This window comes from Macrosteles quadrilineatus, unplaced genomic scaffold (assembly GCF_028750875.1).
Source record: "Macrosteles quadrilineatus isolate MER2022 unplaced genomic scaffold, UCM_ALF_1.0 Scaffold_9__3_contigs__length_116548681, whole genome shotgun sequence".
Lineage (NCBI taxonomy): Eukaryota > Metazoa > Arthropoda > Insecta > Hemiptera > Cicadellidae > Macrosteles > Macrosteles quadrilineatus.
In genome coordinates, this window is record NW_026542602.1 from 88,379,672 (window position 1) to 88,394,801 (window position 15,130).

Sequence of the window (15,130 nt, forward strand, 5' to 3'; positions counted from 1 at the left end):
GGAGGGTAAGGTTTATCCTAATATCCCACTTTAAGAACTATTAGTTTTTTACACCAGTAAGAAAACATTTAAAATTTGTATGCTTACAAATTCATACAACAAAAGGTCTATAAAAATATTTTAATGAAATCAAATTTGCGTAGGTAGGTATGCTAAGTTATTGGCTGTACTTTTAAATTGTAATTGTAGTACTGTATGTGTTTTTAAATAATGCGAAAGAAGTGGTATGTATCAAAAGAGAAATAGTAAATCCAAGAAGCAAACGTTTACAGAATAACGAGTTATTTTGTAAAAATACTGTGGCTATAAACGTTTATATCCCCCCAGTGATGTTGCGACTACTTGGTGCCTGAAGTTCGTGGGTATTTTTTAAATTTTCCCTTCACACACACATCCTGGTTACAAAACGTCAAATCAAAACATTATTGTATTTTGCACAATCTCAAAATGATGTACAGTATTAACACTTTTGAATGCAACTCTTGAAGTTTATAGTTAGTTAGGTGGACAAACTCGATTACAAGAGCGTGTTTTCTGCTGGCTCCTGGTACAATTACGCTTCCGGCCGGTTTTATGCACCGCGACAGTCGCGTGTCGCGTGTCGCGGCGCGACTCAAGTTCTATTGAGTTAAATGGGAGCATTTATGCACCGCGACAGCGACAAACTGCCGCGGAGCGACTCTAAATACCCGCGACAGGTTTTAGAATCGCAGCTTCAAAAAATGTGTCGCGCGCGGTTCAAGTTCTATTGGATCAAATGGGCACGTTTATGCACCGCGACAGTCGCGGCGCGACAGTAGTATTTTTCATACTCCACGTGGTATATTCTCCATATATTTATATTGATTAATGTCAATAATTAGTATATAAATGGGTTCTTTACTCTTTATTTGTAATATAAATTACATCATTATATTATGTAATGAAATTTTTAAGAGGGTTGACCCAATTCCAACTGTAAATTGTATGTGTTGTTTAAATAACTGGGGGTTTGTCATTAACGTGTACAACACTACAGGGTCTATATTTAAACAACTTAATAATCACTTCTACATCAAAACACAACACAAAACATTGGATTGAGAACAGACTGATTTCTTTAATTCCCCCACCACCGGATGTGAGTTTACGCGACAAAAAAGTGTCGCTGTCACGTGACATTTTTGTCAGCCGCAAGACGTGGCGCGACTCGCGACTCGCGACTGTCGCGGTGCATAAAACCAGCCTTAACACACACCGACGTAAAACTAACTCACACACACTCTCACACACTAGTAGATACAATAGGACAATATGACACCACTTTAGGCACGTTTTCCCCATAAGAATAACATGGTGAGCTTTTTTTGACCACTTTTTTAAAAATCCAGCTCTCGACCAATACAAGCCTATATAAATGATCAATACCATTGTATAACTTCATTACTATTTCAAATCCACATGCATTCACATGTATATTCTCAAAATCATCAACTTGACAGTGCGAGGTTTGTACGCGAACTCGTGCGCGCTCCCGGCTCATGGTCCTGCTCTCACTTCTTGTCTCTAGTGGTCTAGTCCTAGTTGGGAGACCTCCTGTTGAAGTAATTTTTAGTTAAATTGTTTGAAATTTTTTAATTTCTAGTAAAAAATTTAGAAAATTTCACAATTTCTGGTAAAAAATTTTGCAAATTTCAAAAAATCTATAAATAGAGGTGGCATTGGCCCAAGACCTCATTCTCGTGCATGATGCCGACCTGTCAACACTGCTCCGTGTCGCTCTCCACCAAAAGTAACCTGATTCGCCACTACAAGGTAATTCATAAAATGAAGGTGAAACTGTGCAAAGTTTGCAATTTAATCTGTGATAATAATGTGGCTTTAAAATCACATATATTACAAAGTCACAAGACTTGTAATTTCTGTAAAACGAATGTTGTTGGACATTTTAAAAGACACGCCAATTCTTGCATAAAATGTCCATATACAATGATTAAATTTGTCGGTGAATCGATTAGAACTGACCTTGAAAGTACTCTGAAGTCTTGTCCTCTGCCGATAAAATGGACTTTAGTTAGGAGAATCAAATTTATAAAATATTCAATGGATCAAAATGGAAAATTAGTTAATGAAAAAGAATGTATTGCAGATTTTAGAAGCCTTACTACCTTAACTATTGAGAAGAGAGATTTAAAACCTCAAATTGAAAATGCACTTTTAAAGATTGATGCGTCGATTCATAAATATCAAGCCCAAGGCAGTGGATGGATATATGACCATACTAAATATTGGCAGTTGCATGTTTATAAGTATAAGCCTTTAACTCCAAAGTCATATATCCCCACACCAAAAAGTATTCAATCAAAACATGCAGTTTTAAATATAAAAAATTCTGATAATAAATGCTTCCTTTGGTCAATTTTAGCAGCTTTATATCCAAGGAACTCTAATGAAAGTGCTAATAGAGTCTCTAATTATGTACCCTATGAAAGTCAGTTGAATATGACAAACATAAAGTATCCTGTGAAAATATCTGATATAGATAAATTTGAAATACAAAATAACATAAGTGTTAATGTATTTGGGGTTGAATATGATAAATTTATATATCCATTAAGAACAACCAAACTAAATAGTAGTACTCATATAGATTTATTATTATTACAAGAAGGTCGTAAATTACATTACTGTTTAATTCGTGATTTTGATAAGTTAATGTTCCACTCTACAAAAGATGACCATAAGAAGCATTTTTGCAAGTTGTGTTTGCAACATTTTTACAGTAATGATATATTAGAACGTCATGCAACATATTGTAAAAACTTTGATGCCCAACGAGTGGAAATGTCTAAACAAGATACATTACAATTTAAAAACTATAAATATCAACTTAAAGCCCCATTTGTGATTTATGCAGATTTTGAATGCTTTATAAACTCTAACAAGCATACTCCATCTGGATTTGCATTTGTTGTCGTGAGAGATTCTAAGATTATTTCTGAAGAGTTATATAGTGGTGCAAACGTTATGGATGTGTTTTTCAAAAGGTTGTTTGAGACTTATGACTTCATTAAACGTCAAATGTCAATATACATTCCCCTTGTAATGACTCCAGAGCAAGAGGTATCTTTCCAAAACTCAACACATTGTCATATTTGTGAAAAGCCCCTATATTTTGATAGGGTGAGAGATCATTGCCATTCCTCTGGGCAATACCGTGGAGCTGCCCACAATGATTGTAATTTAAACTATAAAGTAACAAAGAAAATACCAGTATTCTTCCATAACTTGAAAAATTACGATGGGCATTTAATAATGCAACACTTGGGAAAGTTTAATCGTAAATTAAATTGCATAGCTAAAGATATGGAAAAATATATATCATTCTCTGTAGATGATTTAGTATTTTTAGATTCATACAACTTTCTGTCCCTTCCATTATACAAATTAGCTTCCAATTTAAATACATTTAGATTCATTGACAATCCACTACTACAACGCAAAGGTGTATTTCCCTATGAATATATGACAGGACCAGATAAGTTTGCAGAGTCTCTACCCCCAATTGAAGCCTTCTATAGTACTCTAACTAAAGAACATATCTCTCCCATCGAATATGAACATGCTAAAAATGTCTGGACCCATTTTAATATAAATAATTTACAAGAATATCATGATTTATATCTTAAAACAGATGTATTGCTACTGGCTGATGTGTTTGAGACATTTAGAGACCTGTGTTTAAAAGATTATAAACTGGACCCCGTACATATGTATTCACTTCCTGGATTAACATGGGAGGCCTGTCTTAGAATGACTGGTATAAAATTACAATTATTTCAAGATATTGACATGCATTTGTTCATAGAAAGTGCGATTAGAGGAGGAGTCAGTATGATTTCCACACGTTACGCTAAAGCCAATAATAGATATATGGGCAAACATTATGATCCCAATCAAGAAAGTGTGTATTTAATATATTTAGACTGTAACTCGCTATACTCCACAGCTATGTGTGAGACACTACCCATGGATGGATTTTGTTGGACAAATGAGATAGACTACAAAATATACAAAAACAATCAAAATGATGAGTTTGGATACATTTTAGAAGTTGATTTAAAATATGATAAAAGCTTACATGATTTACATAATGACTATCCATTAGCACCTGAGAAAATGAATGGCAAATTAATATCTAATTTAAATGACAAAACTAAATATATTTTACATTATAAAGCATTACAAAAATATGAGGAATTAGGTTTGGTTGCTACAAAATACTATAGAATTTTAAAATTTAGACAATCAAAATGGCTTGCACCCTATATTAATTTTAATATTGAAAAACGCAAATGTGCTAAAAATGATTTTGAAAAAGACTTTTACAAATTGTTAAATAATAGTCTCTTTGGTCGAACAATTATGAACCAACGCAAGTTTCGTGATATATATCTCAAGGATGAGTCACTATTAACAAAATATGTCACTAATCCAAGGTTTGACTGTAGCAAAAAGTTCGATAACAATTTACATGCTATACATTTAAATAAATTAGTTGTAAAGTTTAATAAGCCGATATATTTGGGAATGACCATTTTGGATATTAGTAAAGTAATAATGTATGATTTCCACTATAATTATATGTCAAAATTTAAGAACAAAAGATTTCTTATGACAGATACAGATTCTTTAATGTATTCTATAGTTTCAGAGGACTTTTACAAGGAAATAGAAAGTGACTTGCACTATTTTGATACCTCTGGATATAGTAAAGACCATTTCTTATACTCTGATAAAAATAAAATACCCCCGCCGCAGCAAACCTGCCGTCTAAGCGAATTTCCATTTGGCCGAATTGATTTTCAATTGATCTATTTAAATAACATTAGGTTTAACGAGTACCTAGGTTTGCTGCTACAAGGAAACTAATAAAGTAGTGTGTTTTTAGTAAAATATTGATAGCTTACTATAAAATAAATAAATTGGCCAAGTTTGATCAAAATATATCCATAAACAAGCAAACTACAACATTTTACAATATTCTCCATAAGAATAACATGGGAATTTTAAATTTACAATTTTTTTAGTTTTCTCCGTAACCAATAACCGTACAAAAACACTTTGATATACTGAATTGTTTGTTTTTTTAAGCTCTTTAAGAAGGTTTAGAGAAAAATTGGGAAATTTTGTGTTTTGAGGGTAAAAAGTGAGAAAAACCAATTTTTACCCAATAAAACCCCCCATAAAACCCTGTTCCCATGGTCCGATCTAGCTGGATCGCGAACTCATTCAAGTTTATCCCGCCTTACACCTTCAAACCAAATTTCATCAAAATCGGATAAAAATTACTCAAGTTATCGTGTTCACGGACACATATATATATAAATCTATATATATATATACCTATATATATATATATATATATACATATATAAAAATTTGAACGAATGGTGTTTTTGGCCTCTGGGGACATTAAAATGAAAAAGTAGATCGGTCCCGGGCCTAAGTCTTACCATGAGACCTACGGTAATAGCTACTTCCCTATAGGGAAATTCGCTAAAAGTCACAGGCAAGTTCAAAGACGAATTAGATGGTCATATTATGTATGAATATTGTGGTTTAAGACCAAAGTTATATTCTTATATTCCTCTAAAATGGTTATATGAAGAAGACAAGCAAGCTTTAGAGGTGAAGAAAGCTAAAGGAGCTGATGGTGCTACAGTTAAACATCTCCTTAGACATCAACATTATTTGAACTGTCTTGCAACTGGGCAAGATTACTATGAGAATGTGACAAGAATTAAATCTACAAATCATCATCTTCAAACCTTAACCATGAACAAGAAAGTACTATCATTTGACGATGACAAGAGGTTTATTCTAGAAGATGGCATCAATACGCTTGCGCTTGGTCACTATAAAATTGATCAAACATAAATCTATATTTGCCATTATTCTTTGACCTTTCTTTGTCTATTACAAAAAAACCATATTTAGTTTTATCCCAGCATTGGTGGCAGAGATTTCTAAATTGGTTAAATGAAAAGTCATTACCAACATGATTGTTATATACATGTTTTAAATTTAAATCATCTTGTTTAAATAATATTAGGAAATTTACATTATCACGTAAATGTTTGTGTACTTTGCTGTAAGATTGACACAAGTAAAAACAGTTAATATTTTTATGTCGACCCATTGAAAAAAATTGTGTAATATTTTGACTATTTATGTCATCAAATACAACAACTGACTGTGATTTTACATCATTTGGTGTGATTTCACAGTCAGTAAACGTGTGTAATTTCACTTCGTCACACAAACTAAATATTTCAATTATTTTTTTATATTTTTCTTGTTCTAAAGATTTAGATATTAAATATAAGTTTGTAAATTTTAATCCTTCCTTTTTCACAATTAAATTGTAAATTACAACCGTCTTCCCACTTCCACTTGGACCACAAATAACACATCGAATATTGGTAGGAAATAGACCCAACTTCTTTGGTATATTTTCCTTAGTATGTACTATTTTAAATTTATGTTTTTGTTGAATAAAAGACATTTTTTATATAATAAAAATGGTGAAAAATAATAAGAAAACATGTAAAAAGGGCAAAGGTTTATTCTTAAAGCCTTACAGGGGTCGAGGGCTATTGAATACTCTTATAAATAATCTTCCATTTCCACTTCACATACCATCATATCGGTACTGTGGACCTGGAACGAATATACGTCAAAATCTAGCCAAAAATGTACCTCCAAAAAATAAGTTAGACTCTTATTGTAAAGAGCATGACATATTCTACATGAATAATCCCGATACCGCTGCTCGGAACAAAGCAGACATGAGATTAGCAGACTTAGCTTGGACTAGAGTAACGGCGAATGACGCAAATCTTGCTGAAAGAGCTGCAGCTTATGCGGTGACAAATTTGATGAAGGCAAAAGCAAAAATGGGAATGGGATTAAAATTTAATAAAAAAGATGGACAACTACCAGCTGTTAGAGGCCGCAAAAGACGTGCCTCACTTCCGGGGGGTGTACCTAAAAAACGAGCTAAAAAATCTAACACCAAAAGTAAAAGAGTGTGGAATAGTTAATTTAGACAGTTCATCTGGCACACATTGGACAGCATATCGTAAAAATAAAGATATTGTAATTTATTTTGACCCATTTGGAATCCAACCTCCAAAAGAAGTAATTAAATATTTTGAGGGACATAAAATATTCTATACAACCGATCAAATACAAGATTTAAATAGTTCTATTTGTGGAATTTTATGTTTATCATTCATAAAAAATTTTTGTTTATAAAAATGGATTCATTTACTATAACATTTTCGGGTACAGAGCCAGAGCTAAAGTCAGTGTTCTTTCCTCCCATAGAATTAAATGATGATTATGTAATTGGATTAGTAGATTTTCAAAGTTATAATTCTATATTTAATGTAAAAAAACCACTTAATACTTTAACATATTACAAAGTAGAGAAAAAAACATTACCAAAGGGAGAGATCTTAGTTGATGATTTAAACCAGTTATTAGATGGTAAACTTAAAGTTATAATACATAAGAATGGAGAAGCATTAATTAATACTAAAGTCAAACTTTTATTCAAAGGGCTTATTCCAAAATTAAATCAACTTAAAGCCAACAAATTAACCATTGAAGAAGGTGATGATGTTTTCTATTATGACCACAAAGCTCCAGTTACAATAGAAATTTCTGAAGGAACATATGAGGTGGTTGAGCTTGCAAAGGAAATTCAAAAGCAAATCCCAGACTTTTTCCTTACAGCTAATAATAAAACTATGAAAGCAACATTACTTTCTAGCCACGTGTTTGATTTTACAAAACCATGTTTAGGGTCTGTTTTATTGGGATTTAAAGGTGTTTCTACTCCTGGTGTTCAGTTTGAATCTACAAATAAAATAAACATTAATAATGTAAATGTGATTAGAGTAAAATGTAATATTGCAAACGGGTCCTATTTAAACGGAAACAAATCACACACCATACATAGCTTTTATCCAGAAGCTCCTCCTGGCTACAAAATTATTGAAGTTCCAAGAAATATTATATATTTTCCTGTAAATAAGAGAAGTTTAGATGTTGTCAGTATTACATTTGCCGATCAGCATGACAAGGCAATTGACTTTAATGGAGAAGAAACTACAATTACTTGTCATATAAAAAAGATATGAGAATTTATAAGAATTTATCTATAAGTGTACAAAATGCTAGGTTCCTACGATCAATAGGACTAAAGTTAAAATTTTCTATTAATAAAAATGGAAGATTTTCTAGACGTTACAGGGAAATCCCAATTCGACGATAGTGTGGTTAAAATTACAAATCACTCCTATGTTCCCCACAACACTTTGGCAATAAATAATTCCGATGAAATTCGAATATGTATTAATAATCAAGATTTGCTAACTCTCCCGTGTAGGAGTTATCTGTATATTAAGGGAGAAATTGAAAATCATGATAAAGGTCATTTTATAAATAATGCATTTGCATTCTTATTTGATGAAATTAGATATGAAGTCGCAGGTAAAGAAATAGACATTGTAAGAAACCCAGGAATTTCTAGTCTTATGAAAATATTGAGCTCTTACAATAAAACAACTAAATTGTCAAATGTGGCATTTGATTCTGACACGAATTTAAAAGAGTTCCATAAAAGTGGCAAGTTTAGTACTTGTTTGCCATTAGAACTGTTAATGGGTGTATTTGAGGATTTTAATAAGGTATTAGTAAATGTCAAACAAGAATTGGTGTTAAAAAGATCCAAAAATGATTTGAATTGTATATTAACAACCACTAGTGCTCCAGCCAGTGGTACTGCTGATATGATTCCTAAAATTACACTTAACTCAATTCAATGGGTGATGCCACATGTAATACCATCAGATGGGGAGAAGTTACAATTACAAAAGATGTTACTGCAAAATAAAAATTTGCAAATTGCATTTAGAAGCTTAGAGTTGCATGAACTTCCATCATATCCCAATACTACAAGACATACATGGTCAGTAAAGACATCTTCAAGTTTGGAGAAGCCTAGGTATATTATATTTGGTTTCCAAACAGCTAGGGATAATAGTGCACGAAAAAGAACTGATGAATTTGATCACTGTAAGTTAAAAAATCTCAAAGTATTTCTAAACTCTGAATATTATCCTTATAGTGATTTAAATCTCGACTTTGAAAATGGAGATGTCTCTAAAGCTTATGAGATGTTTATGAGGTTTAGAGAGACTTACTATAATACTATCCCAGATCCTATGATTAGTAGGGCTGAGTTTATGAAGAAATATCCACTAATTGTAATAGACTGTTCTAGACAGAACGAAACAGTGAAGGAAGGAATTGTTGATATTAAATTAGAGATTGAAACTGCAGAAAATGTGCCAGCAAATACATCTGCATATTGTTTGATAATACATGATAAAGTGTTTGAGTACAATCCTTTGTCAAATGAGATAAATAAAATGTAAATAAAAGATGAAAAACATTCAACAAGAATTGGTTGACTCTGCAAATCAAATACGAGAGAAATATAGAGCTTTAAAACGTGGCAAGTTTCTAGAGGCTGAAGAGAGGTTCCAAACATTCCAACCTTTAATAGAGCCATTACAAGAATTAAAAAAAATCGCCAAAACAGAGAGGCCTCGAATGGAGATTCTCCCAATGACTCCATCTAGAATACCAATAATACCAAGATTACAACCATTACAACAATCCACTCCACAGAAATTAGATTTTGGTCTTTTAGCATCAGACTATTTAGGAAATTACCTCAGTAAAAGTAGTATGACAGACACTACATATGGTATTAGACGAGAAGCAAATAAATTTTTTATTGGAAATAAGGAAGTTGATATTGCCAATGATGATGTTACAATTGCAAATAAAACTTACAAGGGGACAAAAGGTTTGTGGCAATTGTTAACTTTAAAAGAACCTGAGGATTATACTCCGGCTGATTTGCAAAATTATAAAGAAATTTTGGAAGCTACAAATGGGCATTTAAAGAGTTACAAAGATGGTGCACCAATTTCAAGTAATAGACATACTAAATATCTTAATATAATTAAACCTCTTTTTAAATCTGTTGGTGAAGGTTTGAGACAAGTGACTGGTAATAAAATAGACTATATTTATTGGGATGATCCTAATGAGCTTGTAGATAGGTTAAGACTTCTTTGGCTAAGTCGCCAAGCCGGTAACTCAGGAGTAGATAATGAAATAGATTCCATTATTGAGGAATTGAGAGAAAGTGGTATTATTTATTAAATAAAAATATGTTTATAGATAAATTTTATCGTTTATATAATCCATATAATAAGCCTGCAGAACCCAGGGCTAGTAGTGAACCTACTTTAAATTTACAAGACGATAGTTGGAATGGTTTAAACCGTAAAATTGGTAATGTTAAAGATGGGGAGATTGTAGATGATGTATCAACTTTGGGACAGACATTAACTAGAAAAGGTGATGTCTTTTTACAAGGTAAAACTAAATATGAGTTTTTAGAATCCAAGAATAAAAATTGGAATGCTAAAAAACAGAAAATTACTAATGTGGAAAAAGGTGAAAGTTTAGATGATGTGCCCACTTTACAACAGACTTTAATACGTAAAGACGGTGGTACATTTGTACAAGACAGTAATAATTATGAATTTTTAGAATCAGAGAATGGTGTTTGGAATGCTAAGAAACAGAAAATTACTAATGTGGAAAAGGGTGAAAGTTTAAATGATGTGCCCACTTTACAACAGACTTTAATACGAAAAGAAGATGGTAAATTTGTACAAGACGATAATAATTATGAATTTTTAGAATCTGAGAATGGTGTTTGGAATGCTAAGAAACAGAAACTTAGCAATTTGATGGAAGGTACAGATAGTAAAGATGCTGTGAATGTTTCACAAGTTCCAAAAATGGAAGCAGGCTATTGGGATTTTAATAATAAAAGGTTAGTACGTGTAAAACCCGCCGTTGATGACACTGACTGTGTTACAAAAGAACAGACTATAACTTTTGATAAAAAAGAAAAATGTTGGGATGCCAAAAAACAATTTATAAGGAATCTGCCAAAGGGGGAATATTTAGATGATATTTGTTTAATGTCACAAGCTATGTATTATGATGGATCAAAATTTGTATATGCAGGAAGAAAATTTAATTTGATGGAATACAATCCTGATTTATTAGTTGCCGACCCTACATCTTTGAGTGGATTTAAGTATATAGATAATAGACCTTATATACCAGAAAACTATGTATTTAAAAGAATGGAAGATAATCTATTGATTGGGGCTAATGGTAATATATTTACAGTACAAGGAAAGAGTGATGTTATAAAAAATGAATGAAATTGCATACGAACTTCATAAGCCTGCAAGAAAGAATTTCATTAGAAGATCTTTTAAAGTATTAGGTATAAACGAAACCTTACAAATAGATTTAATTGATATGCAAAACTATGCTAGAGAAAATTCTGGCAATAAATATATTTTAACTTTAATAGATACATTTTCTAAAAAAGCTTATGCTGCTCCGCTAAAGAATAAGACAGGGTTGGTGGTTACAGAAGCCATTAAAACCATTCTACCAAAGGGGGTTAAAAACATTCAATCTGACAATGGAAAAGAATTTTTTAATCAATATTTTAGCAAACTAATGAAAAAATTAAATATTAATCACTATCACACGTTTTCTACAACTAAGGCTGCAATTGTGGAGAGGTTTCAGAGAACTTTAAAAAATTGGTTATATAGGGAATTTAGTGCTCAGGGAAGTTATAAATGGTTGGATTTACTTCCAAAGTTAATTCGAAAATATAATAATAAGGTGCATAGATCTATAGGTATGAAGCCTAACCAAGTGAATATTAAGAATAGTAAATATGTGCATGAGAGGTTGCATGAAAGGACTTCTAAAGTAGTGCAAGTTAAAAAGCCAAGATATAAGGTGGGTGATAGTGTGAGGATTTCCAAGTATAAACATGTTTTTAGTAAAGGATATACTCCAAATTGGACAGGTGAGCTATTTACAATAGCAGAAGTTAAGAATACAAAGCCTGTGACTTATATCTTGAAAGATGAAAATGGTAATATAATCAGGGGAGGCTTCTATACAGAGGAGTTGTTAAAGACCAAGTATAAAGACATGTATTTGGTAGAGAAGGTAATTAGGAGGAAGGGTGATTTATTGTATGTCAAATGGCTTGGGTTCCCAAGTAGCCAGAACTCATGGATTTCCACTAAGGATGTCCAAGGGAGCACGCCATGAGCCGGGAGCGCGCACAAGTTCGCGTACAAACCTCGCACTGTCAAGTTGATGATTTTGAGAATATACATGTGAATGCATGTGGATTTGAAATAGTAATGAAGTTATACAATGGTATTGATCATTTATATAGGCTTGTATTGGTCGAGAGCTGGATTTTTAAAAAAGTGGTCAAAAAAAGCTCACCATGTTATTCTTATGGGGAAAACGTGCCTAAAGTGGTGTCATATTGTCCTATTGTATCTACTCACACTGGCGGCACGTTCCCTCTAATAACAACGTCTGAAGACGCGGCCGGGCGGAACTACCGGTTGTAAATATTTATTATCTCAAATAGACGCCGCGCATGATCCCATTCCAGTCTGTGACAGGACCAACGACAGGGAAGTATACTACTATTTTGTGGAGTCCCCCAAGGCTCTGTGTTTGGGCCAATTATGATCGACTTTTGCTACTGCATCCAGGATCGCATGTTTGTAAAGATCGAGAAGTGGGTGGTATCATTTTGTTATTGGTGTGTTTGGGCCGCTTTTTATTGACGGTTAATATTTGTTTAGACTTCACAAAGGTATTTGCTATTGCCTCCAGGATTGTATGTAGCAATAGAGAATATTGAGAAGATATTGAGTTGAGGTTTTAAATTATTTTGCATTAACAACTGTCATATGATGTCTCGTAGGCGATCATATCCACTTATGAGATAGTTCTTTTCACAAAAGAATCATAACTTAAAAGAACTAAAATAAACTTTAAAGAAAGAAATATCTTTTTTTTTGTATAGAGGTGAAGACACGGCTTAAATAAGTAATTCTAAATCTGACTATAACCATTACATGAACATGCTATGTCTATTTCCACGCATAGTAAATGATTGACTCAAAGCATTGTTAAAACCGAAAGTCTCATTGGGGCCACTTAAAATAGAAACAGCTGATTACCATTCAAATCGCTCGAACCTTCGTACCTACAAACCCAACTGGGAGATAACTTATCTTTTTACTGTTTGGGGAAAGTTTTGAGCCCAATTACCAAAGCAATAAAATCCTGTGAGCTGTTTATGTGATGATTTGTTAATTTATGAGTTTGGGCGTAAGAGAAAAAGTGAAACTTGTTCCCCAGCATATCTTAGTTTTATGTGTAAATGCTCTTCTAACTTTCTCTGTTTTGTATTTTTCCTACGTCTGCTCACACCTGTACAGTACTTGTACAACTTGCGCACTTTCACGAACGTAAGTACCTGAGTGTGTAAGAAGAGGGTAGTAGTTTGTGGAAAGGAGCCCATTAGGCAATTGCAGCATAAAATGGTGAGATGGTAGAACGTAACAAATGTAAACAACTCGTAATGATTTTGCTATATCTCAGTACTTCTGACTTTGGTGATGCATTTCAAGAGATAAATGGTCAGTCGGTTGAACGTTACAAACTTAAACAACTTGTAATGATTTTGCTATATCTCTGTACTAATAATTTTGGTGATGTATTTGAAGAGATAAGTAGGAACAAAGATTTCGAAAAACTGTTTCAGAACGGGTTTTCTAATTTGGAGTGTCGAGCTCAAATCCTGCCAAAAAACAATGGCTTCTAATAATGTGCTAATGGAAACCCTGTTTAAAAACCCATCTGACATGAGAAAACGTGATTTAAAATGATTTTCAGGAAAAGCATTGTAGAAAATGTACAACATCCAATACAAAAGACATGGTGTACTTAATACAAAGCATACACTGAAACAGCGTCTTTATATTAAACAATTAAAAAAAAAGAGAATGATTTAACATACATCTTATGTTTTTTACGGATCAACTAGACATTTTTAGGTTCGTTTCGTCAGTTTTATCCAAAGGGGGTTTTATTGGTTAGGCATACCACTGTTTCTCATTATTAAACTGGTTTTGAGACTTTTAAACTAAATAAAAGCAAGTATACTATATAGACTATATTGTTAACCTTATAAAACGAAAAGTAAAGTTTTGTTTTAATTTGTGGTAGACTTAGAGATCAGCCCACTTAAATCTATAAAATGCAGATAAAAAGGTGTCCAGATTATCCAAATAATTATGAATTAACTTTCAGCTGCTATACATAGTCAATGATAACAATCAAAATAAATAACGATAAAAGAACTGTAGTGGCAAATACCATAGATAAAACATACTCCCTTGCAAATACTCTCCCATATTTACACATCATTTCATTTTGTTCTGTTTAATTGAAATAATTTTCACCCCGCTACATATTTCTAAATTAATTAGTCTAGACTATGCGTAAAGCAATGTAATGTACCAAGCACAAGCACCACTGCTACTCGCTACCGTTTGTTAGGTTTAATTAAAAACACATTTAATCCTCATTAGGGACCTTAGCCAAACAAATCCCGTTACAATGTTTAGTTTTGTTGTTTTGTTTGTCAATTAGTTAGTAATTTGAAAATACGGAATTAACACGAATGCGATAATTACAAATAATGAAGCGGGTTTAACTTGCATAATTGTTGTGAAATGAAGTGAATAATGTTAAAAAAAATTAATTTATAAAAAAAAATATTATAAAATATTACACTACTTAATAGATTGTAGTAATTAAACAATTAAGAAGCTTTACAGTACTTGTATCATATAAACATACATCAAATCTATTTACAAAGGAGGACAGTAATGATTATTTTAAGACATGAGGGGTTTTACCGGAAATAAAAAATACCCCCGCCGCAGCAAACCTGCCGTCTAAGCGAATTTCTATTTGGCTGAATTGATTTTCAATTGATCTATTGAAATAACATTCGGTTTAACGAGTACCTAGGTTTGCTGCTACAAGGAACATTATAAAGTGTGTGTTTTAAGTAAAA